Source organism: Hypanus sabinus, chromosome 1, assembly GCF_030144855.1.
Source record: "Hypanus sabinus isolate sHypSab1 chromosome 1, sHypSab1.hap1, whole genome shotgun sequence".
In the NCBI taxonomy this organism is placed as follows: domain Eukaryota; kingdom Metazoa; phylum Chordata; class Chondrichthyes; order Myliobatiformes; family Dasyatidae; genus Hypanus; species Hypanus sabinus.
The window spans coordinates 49,653,483-49,669,277 of NC_082706.1; positions in this window are offsets into that span (position 1 = coordinate 49,653,483).

Below are 15,795 nucleotides of genomic sequence, written 5' to 3' on the forward strand. Positions count from 1 at the left end.
GTGTCAAAGTTTTCTGGCTGTGGTGGATCAAGTTCCTAGTCTCCTAGTCCAAGGTCCTCGGCGATCCCAGTCTCCAGGTTCCCAGTCATGGCTGCTGCTGTCCATGTTCCTATTGTCCAGGCCCAGGGTCCGCGGCTGTCCATGTTCCCATTGTCCAAGCCGAAGGTCCGTGGCTGTCCATGTTCCCATTGTCCAAGCCCAAGGTCCGCAGCTGTCCAAGTCCCAGGTCCGTGGTGATCCAAGTCCTTAGTCCGCTAGTCCAAGGTTCGTGTTCCTCTTTGCCCTCCTTGATTTCCTGATTTTCTGTGTAGCTTGTAACAAACACTATTTTATTGTACCTAAGAAAGACGTGTTTGTGTCCTACGTGTGGGTCCTCTCCCAGCACCCTTGTCCCCACCTCGTGACACAAGGGCATGATGCTAAAGAGTTCTGAGTTGATGAGGCAGACAGGGGACAGAACATAATTGTAGCCAGTTAAAGGGGTTGAAACGTGTCTGTTTCAATGCTAGGAGTATTAGGAACAAGGTGGATGAACTTAGAGCATGGATTAGTACATGGAACTACGATGTTGTGGCCGTTACTGAAACTTGGTTGGAGGAAGGGCAGGATTGGATGATGCAGGTCCCAGGGTTCAGGTGTTTTAAAAGGAATAGGATGGGAGGTAGAAAGCGGGGTGGAGTGGCATTGCTGGTCAGGGATAGTATTATGGCTATAGAAAAGGAGGATGTTGGAGAAGGAGTGTCCACGGAGTCAGTCTGGGTGGAAGTCAGAAATAGGAAGGGATCAATCACTCTACTGCGAGTAGTCTATAGGCCCCCTAATAGCCCTCGGGACACCAAGGAGCAGATAAGTAGGCAGATTTTAGAATGGTGCAGGAAATACAGGGTAGTAGTTACGGGTGATTTCAACTTCCCTCATATTGACTGGCACCTCCTGAGTGCATGGGGGATAGATGGGGCTGAATTTGTCAGGTGTGCTCAAGAAGGATTCCTGACACAGTATGTGGACCGGCCGATGAGAGGAGAGGCTGTACTAGATCTAGTTCTGGGTAATGAACTTGGTCAGGTACAGACCTCTTGCTGGGGGAGCATTTTGGTGAGAGTGACCACAACTCCCTTAGCTTCAGCATCGCTATGGAAAGGGATAAAATCAGACGAAATGGCAAAATGCTTAACTGGGGAAGGGCTAACTTTGAAGGGATGAGGCAGGAACTAGTGAGAGTAAATTGGAAACAGATGTTCAAAGGGGAAAGCACAGAAGTAATGTGGGAGAAGTTTAGGGACCACTTGAGCTGGGTTCAGGACATGTTTCTCCCGCTAAGGCAAGGAAACAATGGTAGGAAAAGGGAACGGTGGCTGACGAAACACGTGAGGTAACTGGTCAGGAGGAAAAAGGAAGCATATGTTAGATATAAGAAGCAGGAAGTAGGAGGGGCTTATGAGACATATAGGGGAACCAGGAAAGAGCTAAGGAAAGGACTTAGGAGAGCTCAAAGGAGACATGAGAAGGCCTCTGCATGTAGGATTAAGGAGAACTCCAAGGCGCTCTATGCGTATGTGAAGAATAGAAGGATGACGAGAACGGAGGTGGGACCGCAAAAGGATAAAGAGGGCAACATGTGCCTGGTAGCAGAGGAGGTTGGGGAGTTCCTATATGAATACTTTGCTTAGTATTCACAAGTGAAAAGGATCTTGATCAGGATGAGGTCGAAGTAGAGCGGGCCAGTGTGCTGGACAATATGGAAATTAAGGAAGAAGAAGTGCTGGATCATCGTAGAAACATTGAGATTGATAAATCCCCAGGACCAGATATGATACACCCCAGGTTGTTGTGGGAATTGAGAGAAGAGATCGCAGGAGCATTAACTATGATCTTTGAATCCTCTTTGGCTGCAGGGAAAGTGCCGGAGAACTGGAGAATGGCAAATGTAGTTCCCTTCTTTAAAAAAAGTAATAGGGAGAAACCTGGGAACTATAGACCGGGGAGTCTTACGTCGGTGGTCTACAAACTATTGGAAAGGTTTCTTAAGGATAGGATCTATGAGCATCTGGAGGTGTACAGTCTACTCATGGATAGTCATGGCTTTGCGAAGGGAAATTCATGCCTCACAGGGCTGATTGAGTTTTTTGAAGAGGTAACAAAAGAAATGGATGAGGGTAGGGCAGTGGATGTGGTCTACGTGGACTTTAGCAAAGCATTTGACAAGGTCTCTCATTAGAGACTCATCCAGAAAGTCATGAGGCATGGGATAAGTGGAACCTTGTCTGTTTGGATTAAAAATTAGCTTAAAGGAAGAAAGCAGAGGTTAGTTGTTGAAGGGAAGTATTCTGCCTGGAGGTCGGTGTCTAGTGGAGTGCCGCAGGCATCTGTCCTGAGTATATTTAAAGGGGAGGTTGATAGATTCTTGATTTGTAATGACGTCAAATGTTATGGAATGAAGGCAGGAGAATGAAGTTGACAGGGATAATAAACCAACCATAGCTGAATTGCAGAGCAAATTTGATGGCGCTTTGTTGACTGTGGCAAAAATGTGGTTGGACCAGGACAATTATTTAGCTTGCAACGAGAAACTTGAAGCTCTCTACCCTCTCAATCTCTACACTGTTGATGTGGACCAGGAATTCCAAACCTTTTTTATGCCGTGGACCTTTACCACCCAGCAAGGGAACCAGGTTGTGAACCCTTCATATACACAGAGTGTGTACACAGATACTCTCTGCACAAATTCTTTGACCAGCTGATAGAAGGAAAGGTTTCTCTCCTCATCACTTTCTGCACCTTCTTCAGGGACCACCATTCCCCCCATCTGCCATCCTCACCCCTTCCACTCCAGTGAAGACAAAGCTACCTCTCCAATTTCATCTCATCACTGAAGCCATTTTGTCCTAGCATATCTCCTGCATTGTGTTCTCCAGCACTGAAGATTCAATTGAGATCCAGATTCAGGTATTTGTGACATGTACATTGAAACAGACAGTATGTTGAAACATACGCATTCCATGGGGAGGCTGTGCAGACTCCTTGTAGATGATGTCGGAACTGAACTCCAAACTGTGATGCCCTGTGCCGTAATAGTGTTGTGCTAACCTCTGCACTACCACAGATCCCAGTGTACCATGTACCGTGGCACACTCTGCTCTCAAAATAACATGCCCACAGGATTCAACAAAACAACATAAGCATCAACACTAACAAAACTATAACAGCAACAAAACAGAACAACAGTACAACAATCCCACTCACACTGACAGGCCTCCTACCCTAGGATAGGCTCAGGCCTCTAACCTCCAGTCTGTCTCCTGGACTCGCAGACTTGTAGGCATTGGGCCTCCAGCTTCGGAACTCACCAACTTCAGTCTTCAATCTTCTGGCTTCTGTATTGATCCCAGGACTCGCTGATCCTGGGACTGTGAAATCCTGGCCCAAACCCCAGATACCCATCCCTGCACACTGGGAGGAATTATACTCGTCTCCCCCGTTCTTGGATCTAACACACCTTCTGGTGTTGTGCACACAGCTGTGTACTGCCAATAGGGCACTCAGTCCCAAGAATATGCTTCATACACAACATAAAACCAACCTCTGGTTATTCTCTCATTCCTCTTCTTCAGGTCAACACTACTAATGAGTCCAATTTCAAGACACTTCCAGTGTACAAGGAGCAGCCCCACAGACCCAGTCCCTCAATGTCCAGCATTGACAAGACCCCATGCTCTGAACCTTCATCACCCAATCTGCTCCAAGATTCTGCACTAGTCCCGCAGAACTGCTACACTGTTACTTTATAGAATTGCAGTCAGACATCATCGAGAGTATTTCATTCAGTTCTAGTTGCCCCATTGCAGGAAGGATGTGAATGCTTTGCAGACGGTGCAGAACAAGGCTCAGCAGGCTGTTACTTGCATTAGAGGGCATGAGATATAAGGACAGGTTGACCAGACTTCTCTGACATATCGGAGGCTGAGAGAAGACCTGGTAGAGGTATCTAAGATTGCATAAACAGAGTAAACAGTGGATATACACTGGTGGTAAACAGTTGATTTACTATCAAAGAGTACATCTCTGAAATTCTTCAGTTCTCTGGGTGGTCAAGAAACCAAGAAAGAAAAGAAATGCAGCACGATCTTCAAACCACAAATCCCCCTCCCTATAAAAAATGAACAAAAACCAGAACAGGCACATCAACCACAAGTCCCACTTCCTGCACAAATAAATGAATAAAACATAACCGGCACATTGACACCCAAATCCTTCCTCCCACAAAAGAAACAAGCAAAATGGATCCGGCACATCAACACCCCAACCCATCCTCCCGCACAAAAGAAAGTGAACAAAATAGATCAGAGACATCAACCCTCAAACCCGCCTCCTCACACAAACAAGTGAACAAAACAGATAAGGCACATCAGACCCCAAATCCCTCCTCCCACACAAAAAAATGTAAATGAAGGAGATCAGGCCCATCAACCCTGAAATCTCCCCTCCCTACACAAAAATCAAACAAAGCAGATCAGACATATCAACCCCCCAAATCCCTCCTCCCACACAAAAAAATGAACAAAATAGATCAGGTACAACAAGCCCATGAACCCTCTCCCCATGCAAAAAAAAAATGAGACGATCAAATGAAAAAACACATAATATAAGAAGTATGAGACTGACAAAAAGAGCCTACAGTCCAAAGTCCACCTCCAAAATGCAGAAAAGCCTGAGGAACACTCTCCGGGCTCAATGGCAGACCTTTCCCTCTCCAGTACAGAGCAATCAAAAGACAGGCAGGTAGTGCTCACCCTTCTGCACTCACTTTGATGCTTCAATCTCCTGCTTCGCTTTAATCGGCAAACAATGGGAGCTTGATTCGGCAAAATGGAGCAAGGATCGTCTTGTGCCCGATCCTGCAGTCTGAAAACCATGACGTTTCCTTACACTGTCTCTGTCTCCTGGACTCCTCTCGGTGTCTGCAGAGCACAGGAACACCCAAATGATCTCCAAACTTCCACACTCAGAATCAGGTTTAACATCATTGGCATATGCCGTGAAATTTGTTAACTTAGCAGCAGCAGTACAATGCAATACATGATAATATAGAGAAAATATATAAATGAATTACTGTAAATATATGTATATTAAATATTTTAAATATAGTAGTGTAAAAACAGAAATATTTTTTTCAAAAGTGAGGCAATGTTCATGGGTTCAATGTCCATTTAAAAATCGGATGGCAGAGGGGAAGAAGCTATTCCTGAATCGCTGAGTGTGTGCCTTCAGGATAGTACCTCCTGTACCTCCTTCCTGATGGTAACATTGAGAAGAGGGCATGCCCTAGGTGATTGGGGTCCTTAATAATGGATGCCACCTTTCTGAGGCACTGCTCCTTGCACATCACGGGAACCAGCTTCCCCTCTGTGGAATCTGTTTACGCTTCTCACTGCCTCTGTAAAGCAAACACGAGGAAATCTGCAGATGCTGGAAATTCTGGCAACACCCACAAAATGCTGGTGGAATATAGCAGGTCAGGCAGCATCTACAGGGAGAAGCACTGTTGACTTTTCGAGTCCTGACGAAGGGTCTTGGCCCGAAACTTCGACAACGCTTCACCCTATAGGTGCTGCCTAACCTGCTGCATTCCACTAGCATTTTGTGTGTGTTGCCTCTTTAAAGCAGCCAGCATAACCATCCACCCTCCACCCAAGATATTATCTTTTTTCTTCTCTCCCATCAGCAAGAAGTAAAAAAGCCTGAAAGCATATAACACCATGCTCAAGGACAACTTTTTTGCCACTGTTATCAGGGTCTTAAATAGTATAATAAAATGGGCTGTTCATCTCACAATCTACTTAGTTGTCACCTTGCACCCTATCGTCCGCCTGTACTACACTCTCTCTGTAGCTGTTACACTTTATTCTGCACTCTGTTATTAAACTACATGCATGTTATGAAGTGCAATGAATGTAAAGAATGCATAACACTGTAGCTTGGGAAATGTGACAATAATAAACCAACTTGCCAATTGAATTTTTAATTTGTACTTTTGCAATGGGTAGAACCATTGTCTCACAGCCCCAGACACATTGGTTTAATCCCACCCTCCAGTTCTGACTGTGTAGAGTTTGGCAATCTCTCCCTGTGATCCTGTGTTTTTTTCCCTGGCATTCCAGTTCCATCCCATGTCCCAATGAAACATGCAGGGTCATGGGTGAATTGCCTTCCGAGAGTGTGGGTGAGGGGCAGAATCTGTGAAGAATTCATGGACAGCAGGGGGAATGAAATAGGATTAGTGGAAATGTGCTGTTCGGCGTCAGCGCAGACTCAGTGGACCGAAGGGCCTGTCTCCAGACTGAGATATCTGACCCTGAAACTCACGGACATCTCAATGTTCTGAATAAAATGTAGAACATCGAACAGGTCTGAAGCCACAGTGGAGGGTACTGTTTAATGAGGGAAATTGTGAGAGCCTGGCAGGGAGGTGAAGTGATAATTGTGTAGTCTTCAGTCTGACCTTGAAAAAAAATTTTAAATTGTTTTATTATTGTCACCTGCACCAGTGAAAGTGATAATATTGCATGTCATGTATACCATAAGATCATAGCACATCCAGTAGGCCTAAAGAGTCTGCTCTGCCACTCTTTCATTGCTGACTTATTATCCTCTCAACTCCTTTCTCCTACCTTCTCCCAGAAACTGCTGATGTTTTAACTAATCATGAACCTATCAGTTTTAAATATACCCAAAGGCTTGCCCTCACAACCATCTGCAGCAATGAATTGCACAGATTTACCACCCTCTGGCTAAAGAAATTCTTCCTCATTTCTGTTTTAATTGGACATCCTTTTATTCTGAGACTCTGCGCTCTGGTCCTATACTCCTCCAGTATAAGTGACATCCTCTCCACATCTACCCTGTCTAGGCCTTTCAATATTTGATAGGTTTCAGTGTGGTTTCCCCATCAATTTTCCAAACTCCATCGAGTACAGCCCCTTAGCTCCTCACACATTTATCTTTTAATTCCTGGCATCATTCTCATGAACCTCCTCTGGACACTTTCTAATATCATCACTTCCTCTCTTAGATATGGAACCCAAAACTGCTCACAATTCCCCAAGTGTGGTCTGACCAATTCCTTTTTAAGCCTCAGCATTATATCATTGCTTTTATATTCTAGTCCTCTCAAAACAAATGCTAACATTGCATTTTCCTCCCTTACCGCCAACTCAACCGGTGAGTTCATCTTTAGGGAATCCTGCACGAGGATTCCCATGTCTTTTTGCAGATCAATTCACACACACTGTATTCCACCTGTGACTTCTTTGCCCAATCTCAGAATCTGTCCAAGATTATTGCTGCACCTCTCTGCTGGGTTCCCACTATCCTCTGTTTAGACACTGTTCTCGCCTGTAGTGTGTAGGCCTGGTGAAATTTATCTCTTTTGAAGTCCATCCAAAACCACTCCATCTTTGGGCTTTTCTTTGCCAAGCTATTCCCTTTCTGTTGTGCTAATGGCAGCATTAATTTCAGAGCCTCTCTGTTGGCCATTGAGGAGTCTGCCATCTTCCGGTTCTGACATACTGTGAGTCAGTTCTGGAATAGGCCCATTGACCCACTGGGTCCATGCTGACCCTCAGCAACCCAATCTGAACAATCCTGCTTCGTCCCACCCCCCACACACCCTGCTCCTTTTTCCCCCTTTGACCCACCCCACAAGTCATGGGTAATTCCGAGAAAACCAAAGCCACCGGGACCAGGGGGAAGGGAAAGCACTAGGCGCAGGAAGAATCTGTAAACTTCATATTCTTTCTCTCTCTGTCACACACACACACCTCCCCGCTCACCCCGCCCCCCCCACCACCGGAGGCCAGGAGCAGAGTAAAGATGTTTCCAACCCCTGTGCCACTGAAAATTGAACTGCTAAATTGGTTTATTGTTTTCGCCTGCACTGGGGTACAGTGAATAGCTTGGTTATGCATGCCATCCAAAGATATAATTTTATCAGGTCAGAACATCAAGGCAAAAGATGGAAAAAAAATAACAAAAGAATGCCAAGTAAAAGAGACGAGTTCTTCAACTTTTCTAACATCTGCCTGATCAGGGCAGAGATAATAGAGAATGTGTTGGGTATTTGGTGTTGATTTCAACTGCTCTACAAGGAAATGAGGAAGAGCTGACAGAATCCAAGAAGAGACAGAGAAGTAAATCATATTAAAAAAATTCTTCAGATGCTGGAAACCTTGAGCAACACACAAAATGTTGGAGGAACTCAGCAGGTCAGGCAGCTTCTATGGAGGGGAAATATTGCTTTAAGTTAGTGAAACATTGGGAAAATCTGATGTCGACTGTGGAACCACAACAGCAAACACTTTTACTCCATCCACAAAAAGAAGGACTTCCTGGTGGTCAACAGTTTAATTCCAATCTCCGTTCTCATTCCGATGTGTCAGTCCATGGCCTCCTCTACTGCCACAATGAAGCCACTCTCAGGTTGGAGGAGGAACACCTCGTATTTCACCTGCTTAATCTCTGACCTTATGGCAGGAACATTGATTTCTCCAACTTCCAGTAATTTCTCCTCCCTCCCTATTCTCTCTTCCTCCATTCCCCATTCTCGCTCCTTCTTCTCTCTTCATTTTGCCTGCCCATCACCTTCCTCTGGTGCCCATCCTCCTTTCCTATCTCCTATGGTCCACCATCCTCTCCTATCAGATTCCCCCCTTTCCAGACCTGTACTGTTTTCACCTATCACCTACCAGCTTCTCACTTGATTCCCCCTCTCCCACCCATTTTTCCCCTCACCTGGTTTCACCCATCACTGGCCAGCTTGTACTCTCTCTCTTTCCCCACCTTCTTATTCTGGCTTTCTTTCCCGTTCCTTTCCAGTCCTGATGAAGGGTCCCAGCTCAAAGCATTGTGTAAGGGACAGGGAGGGAGTTGTTTGATACACTTGCTACTATTGAGGACCTCTGTTGGTCAGGATCAACCATGGATGTGGCATCACAGCTCTCTACATGGTACAGAAGCCAGGACAGTGCGAAATGCAGAGCGGGCTTTTGTCCATGGAGCAAGCTCCCCCTCTTCAGGCAGCTGATGAATCAAAAGGAATGGTAGACAGCAGTACAGTTTGACACCAGCAGTGATGCAGGATTTGAAGTCAGTATTGAACTCAATGTTGGACTGCTTTAAATTTCCAGCTCTGGAAAGTTTTTTCAGGGTTCACTCCCAAACCCTTCCCCATGAGTGGGTAGAGCTGCAAGGCTACGGAGATTTGAGATCAGAGTTTTTCTTCACCTAGCTGATCTGCCAACTATGGCTGATAAACCCATCTGCCCAAAGTAACTGTTTTAAGGTGCCAGTAAGCTGCCTTAGCCCCTTCTCCTGTCAGCAGAGATGGTTCCACCAAGCTTAGTAGCTAAGCCACACGTGGCCAGGGGATGGACAGTTGTCAGAGGCCATTTGAGTGCCACGCAATGCGAGCATTTAATAGGTATTGGAGCTTATCCTCACCACCACTATTACAGCCTGAAGGAAGCACTTGCTTCTGTAGGTTGGGGTATTCAGTTAGGAACGTCACAATTCGACAAAACAGCCAGTAGGCTGCCTTTCCAGTTTTGTTGGGCACTAGACACACCCCTCACTCTGGGATGGAGAGCTGCAGTTGACTGAAGGGACTGGATATTCTAGGTTTAGACTCACTGTAAAAGACTGAGGGTGAGCCGTGTACAAGTTTACACAATTCAAACAGAAGGCATAGGATAGAATTTGTTTTACCTTCAGAAGGATTTTACAGGACAACGTCACCTGACTGTGCGGGTGATGCCTCCCTCCCAGATGCGCTGAATAACTTCTTCGCTCATTTTGAGGTGGAAAATGTTGTGGCGGCGAGGAGGTCCACTCCACCTCCAAATGACCAGGTGCTGAATCTCACTCCGGCCGATGTGAGTAGAACCCTGTGCAGGGTCAACCCATGGAAGGCTGCTGGACCAGACAATATTCCTGGTAGAGTGCTTAGAGGATGTGCAGACCAGCTAGCAGATGTTCTCACTGACATCTTCAACATCTCCCTGAGCAGCACCACTGTTCCAACGTGCTTCGAGGCCGCCACCATTGTCTCCGTGCTGAAGAAGTCAGTGTCCTTCCTCAATGACTGCTGTCCCATTGCACTCACACCCAGCATCATGAAGTGTTTCGAGAGGCGCGTCATGAGGCACATCAAGACCCTGCTGCCTCCTCTTTTTCTTTTTCAATCTTATTATTATTATTATTAATATCATCATAATAAGATTAATACATAGATAATGGGATTACAAACATACAAATTTAAACTGAACATGAAAGGATACATAAGCAATAGTTACAATATAAATGAGTCTTCCCAAATCATGGACGATACAGGTAACATATAAATCAGAATCAGAATCAGACTTTAATCGCCAAGTACCTGTACACATACAAGGAATTTACTTCCGGCCGATGTTGTCTCTCTGCTCATAACAATAATAATGATAAATATAAATGAAAATATAGATTATACATACAGGTAGTGCAATCCAAGTAATAGTTAGCCGACAGTTAACCGGCAGTTAACTGTTCAGCAAAGTGACTGCAGTAGGGAAAAAACTTCTCCAGTGCCTATTAGTCTTAGTCTGGAGCGATCTGAAGCGCCTACCAGATGGAAGCAGTTCAAACAGTCCATGCGCAGAATGGGAGGAGTCCTTTATGATGTTCCCCACCCTCTTCTTCAACCTGGAAGAGCACAGGTCCACAATAGAGGGCAGGGAGGCTCCAATGATGCGCTCGGCAGTCCTCACTGTGCGCTGTAGTCTGGTTCTATCCTGCTTGGTGGCGGCTCCAAACCACACAGTGATGGAGGTGCACAGGACAGACTCAATGACTGCAGTATAGAACTGCAGCAGCAATTCCTGAGGCAGACCATATTTCCTCAAGAGCCGCAGGAAGTACATCCGCTGCTGGGCCTTCTTCAGGATGGAGCTGATGTTCTGCTCCCACTTCAGATCCTGAGAGATGGTGGTTCCCAGGAACCTGAAGTTCTCCACAGTGGACACAGGGCTGCCAAAGACTGTGAGGGGGGACATAATGGGGGGGATGTCTCCTGAAATCCAATATCATATCCTTTGTCTTGAGTGTGTTCAGCTCCAGATTAAACAAAGCAAACCTAGGTATATCAATATATATATTAAAAAAAACAGAAAAGAAAAAAGAAAAAAAAAATATGCTAGAAAAACTAATCTAACAACCTAATAACTAATAAGGGGAAAAAAGAAAAAAAAGGGCTGTTTATCTAAGAAAAATACAAAATCATCAGTGTCATCAACTCCGATCCTCTCAACATATGTAAAATCAAAACTGGAAAAACAAAGAGGCTTGGAACAGAGTCACATTACATCATATGAAAATATTGAATAAATGATCTCCATATCTTTTCAAATTTAATAGAAGTATCAAATACAACACTTCTAATTTTTTCTACATTTAGACATAACGTAGTTTGAGAAAACCAATGAAATACAGTTGGTGGATTAATTTCTTTCCAATTCAACAAAATAGATCTTCTAGACATTAATGTAAGAAATGCAATCATTCGACAAGCAGAAGAGGATAAATGAACTGAGTCCGTCATTGGTAGACTTCCTGACTGGGAGATCTCAGTCAGTCCGGATCGGGAGCAGCATCCCCAACGCCATCACACTGAGCACAGGGGCCCCTCAGGGCTGAGTGCTCAGTCCACTGCTGTTCACTCTGCTGACCCATGACTGTGCTGCAACACTCAGCTCGAACCATATCACAAGATTGCCGATGACACGACTGTGGTGGGTCTCATCAGCAAGAACAATGAGTCAGCATCCAGAGGAGAGGTGCAGTGGCTAAAAGACTGGTGCAAAGCCAACTGTCTCTGAATGCGAACAAAACAAAGGGATGGTTGTTGACTTCAGGAGGGCATGGAACGACCACTCCCCACTGAACATCGACGGCTCCTCAGTAGAGATTGTTAAGAGCTCCAAATTTCTTGGTGTCCACCTGGTGGAGAATCTCACCTGGTCGCTCAACACCAGCTCCATAGCAAAGGAAGCCCAGCAGCATCTCTACTTTCTGCAAAGGTTGAAGGAAGTCCATCTCCCACCACCCCCCCATCCTCATCTCTTTCTAAAGAGGTTGTACTGAGAGCATCCTTAGCAGCTGCATCACTGCCTGGTTTGGAAATTGCACCATCTTGGACTTTATATAGGCTTTTCTCTTCTTTGTCATTGGCATTTCTGCTGCAGGCTGTGATGAAACCAGTCAATAGTCTTCCAGTCTACGTTGGGTCTCACTGATATACAGGAGGCCACACTGGGAGCACCAGATGCAGTAAATGACGCCAACAGGCTCGGAGGTGAAGTGTCACCTCACCTGGAAGGACTGTTTGGGGCCTTGGTTGGTTGGTGGTGAGGAAGGAGGTGTAAGGGAAGGTATGCAAGGAGTAAGATCATTGGGGAGAGATGAATGGACAAAGGAGCAACCCCTACGTTAAGCGGTGAGTGGCGGGAGGGAAAGATGTGCTTGATGATAGGATGCGGTTGGAGATGGCTGAAGTCACAGAGATTATGTGTTGGACATGGAGGCTACTGAGATGGTAGGTGAGGACAAGAGGAACCCTATCCCTCTGGGGTGGCAGGAGGATGGGGTGAGGACAGACATGGATGAAATGGAAAAGCTGTGTGTGAAGACAGCATCGATGGTGGAGGAAAGTAGGAAGACATCTCATTAGTTCTGGAATGAAAAGTCTCATCCGAGAGTAGATGCAGCAGAGAAACTGAGAGAAGGGGATGGCATTTTTAAATGTGACAGGATGTGAAGAGGTATAGTCCAGGTAGCCACAGAATCAGTGGGTTTGTAGAAGATGTCAGTAGATAAACTGTCTCCGGAGCTCAACACAGAGGGAGAAGAAAGAGGGAAGTGTCGGAAATAGGCCAGGTAAATTTGAGGGCAGGGTGGAAGTTGATGAAGTTGACGAGCTCAGCATGTGTGCAGGAAGCAGCCCACATGCAGCCATTGATATTAACCATGCGATTCTCAAGTCAGTGCTCCCCAAATTCCATCAGTATGTGGACTTTGCAACGAGAGAGGCAAATGCTTTGGACCTTGTTTATACAAATATTTCCGATGTTTACCGGTCACTCAGACCACATCTCTGTTATGCTAATCCCAGCATACAGACCACTCATCAAAAGCTCCAGAGCAGTTCTGAAGCAGGTGAAAACCTGGCCAGCAGGAGCCATCTCTGCTCTTCGAGACTGCTTTGAGCACACTGACTGGCCCATGTTCAGGGAGGCTGCAACAGACGGCAACTCTACCAACTTCGAGGAGTACACAGCATCAGTGACCAGCTACATCAGCAAGTGTGTCAATGACATCACTGTGTCCAAGTCCATCACTACACGCTCTAAGCTAAAGCCATGGTTGACCATGGAGGTGTGTGCACTGCTGAGGACCTGTGACTCCGCCCTCAGTGCAGGCGACAAGGCAGCCCTAACAACAGCGAGGGCCAAACCGTCCCGGGCCATCAGAGGGGCAAAGTGTGCATACGCCCAGCGAATCCACAGTCACTTCCAGGACAGCAGCGAGACGGGGCGCATGTGGAAGGGCATCCAGGACATCACTAATTACAAGACAACATCACCTGCCTGTGCTGGTGATGCCTCCCTCCCAAATGCGTTGAACAACTTCTACGCTTGTTTCAAGTCTGAAAATGACATGGTGCTGAGGAAGGCCACTCCTCCTCCTAATGATGTGGTACTGTGTCTTACCGTGGTTGATGTGAGGAAAACTCTGTGCAGGGTCAACCCACGGAAGGCTGCTGGACCAGACAACATCCCTGGTAGAGTGCTCAGAGGATGTGCAGACCAGCTGGCAGATGTTCTCACTGACATCTTCAACATCTCCATTCCAACATGCTTTAAGGCTGCCACCATCGTCCCCATACCAAAGAAGTCTTCAGCACCCTGCCTCAACGACTACTGTCCTGTTGCACTCACATCCATCATCATGAAGTGTTTCCAGAGGCTCATCATTGAGGCACACAAAGACCTTGCTGCCCCCATCACTGGGCCCCTGCCGTCCCAACCGTTCAACAGATGACACGATCACCACCTCCCTCCTCCTGACCCTCACCCACCTGGACAAAAAAGACACGTAGGTTCGAATGCAGTTCATAGACTTCAGTTCAGCATTCAACACAATCATCCCTCAGTTCCTGATTGGAAAGCTGAAACTGCTGGACCTGAACACTTCCCTCTGCAACTGGATCCTAGAATTGAATCTCAAGATCTAAATTAAGATGGGGCCGGTAACTGGCGACTCTGCTCGTGCTCTGCCAAGCAAACCGCCCTCTACACTATCCTATACCAAAGAAACCCTTCTAAACCTCCAATTTGCTACATCTAGCAAGATCAACAACACCCTGGCGAAGTTACTGGCCCAGCTGGAGATCATCGACGTGCCAGAATTGCTTCTACTCCAGACCGTACCAGGCCCAATCGCCGAGCCCTGGCTCAAGGTCCACCACGTTCCCAGAGACTGGCGGCCTGCTACCGTGTCGGACCGCCTGGAGACCAGCACCTCTCCGAAGTGATGTCGGAGACCTCAAGGTACCCCAGACGCTTCCCCGGAGTGACCAGCGTAAAGCCCCATCGGTGGCCATCCACAGCTGCCAGAAGTGAGGCATCCGCCGCCGAGCTCGGAAATCGAGCCCGGGGCTCGGCTGGAGTGGAGGCCTCCGCAACCGTGACACAGTTCACGGACTTGTTTCAGCCGGCAGCCCGGCCCTCCAGGATAAAGTGTCAGCCTGGGCCCCCGGCAGTTGGAAGTGGCAGCGGATCCTCCCCCGTCACTCGGCCCGACCTGGAGCGCCCGACGTTGCGATCAGCTGATCGCAACGCGTCCACCAACCTCAAAGAGCTGCCAACAACACTCTGCATCGATGGAAATCTGGAAAGATGCACAAATTACCGAGGAAGCATGGGAAAAGAGCTGGGCTGCTGGTCGGATTGAAGCAGAGGGGCTTTAGGATCCCTCTGCCCACCATCCTACTAGCCAATGTGCAAGCAGTGGAGAACAAGGTGGATGATCTTAAAGGGAGAATCACCTACTGCAGGGAGATGCAGAACTCACAGAGTCCTGGCTCTCCCCAGTCTCCCCCGACTGTGCCATCTGACCAGAAGGATTTTCGATCCATCGGATGGACCGCACAGCGTCTTCGGGCAAGACGAAGGGAGGTGGAGTCTGCCTACTGATCAACACTACGTGGTGCTCGGACACAGTGGCACTGACAAGCTCCTGCAGTCCAGACCTGGAACAGCTGTCGGTGAAGTGTCGTCCCTTTCATATGCCACGGGAATTCACTTCGGTCATACTGACAGCGGTCTACATTCCCACCCCAGGTGGACGTGGAGTGTGCTGTGAATACACTCTATGCCAGCATCAGTGAACATGAGACCAGGTATCCTGAGGATTTGAACATTACAGCCGGGGACCTTAACCAGGCCAACCTCAGAAAAGCGCTGCCAAAGTTATACCAACATGTCTCCTGCTGCACTAGAGGCCCCAAAATACTTGACCACTGCTACACAGCAGTCAAGGATGCCTAACATTCCGTCCAATGACCTCACTTCGGAAAATCGGACCATCAGGCCGTACTCCTCCTCCCGGCTTACAAACAGAAACTGAAGCGGGAGATCGCGGTGTCAAAAGTGGTGTCATATTGGACAGAGGAAACGGATGAGGTCCTCCATGACTGCCTTGGATCGG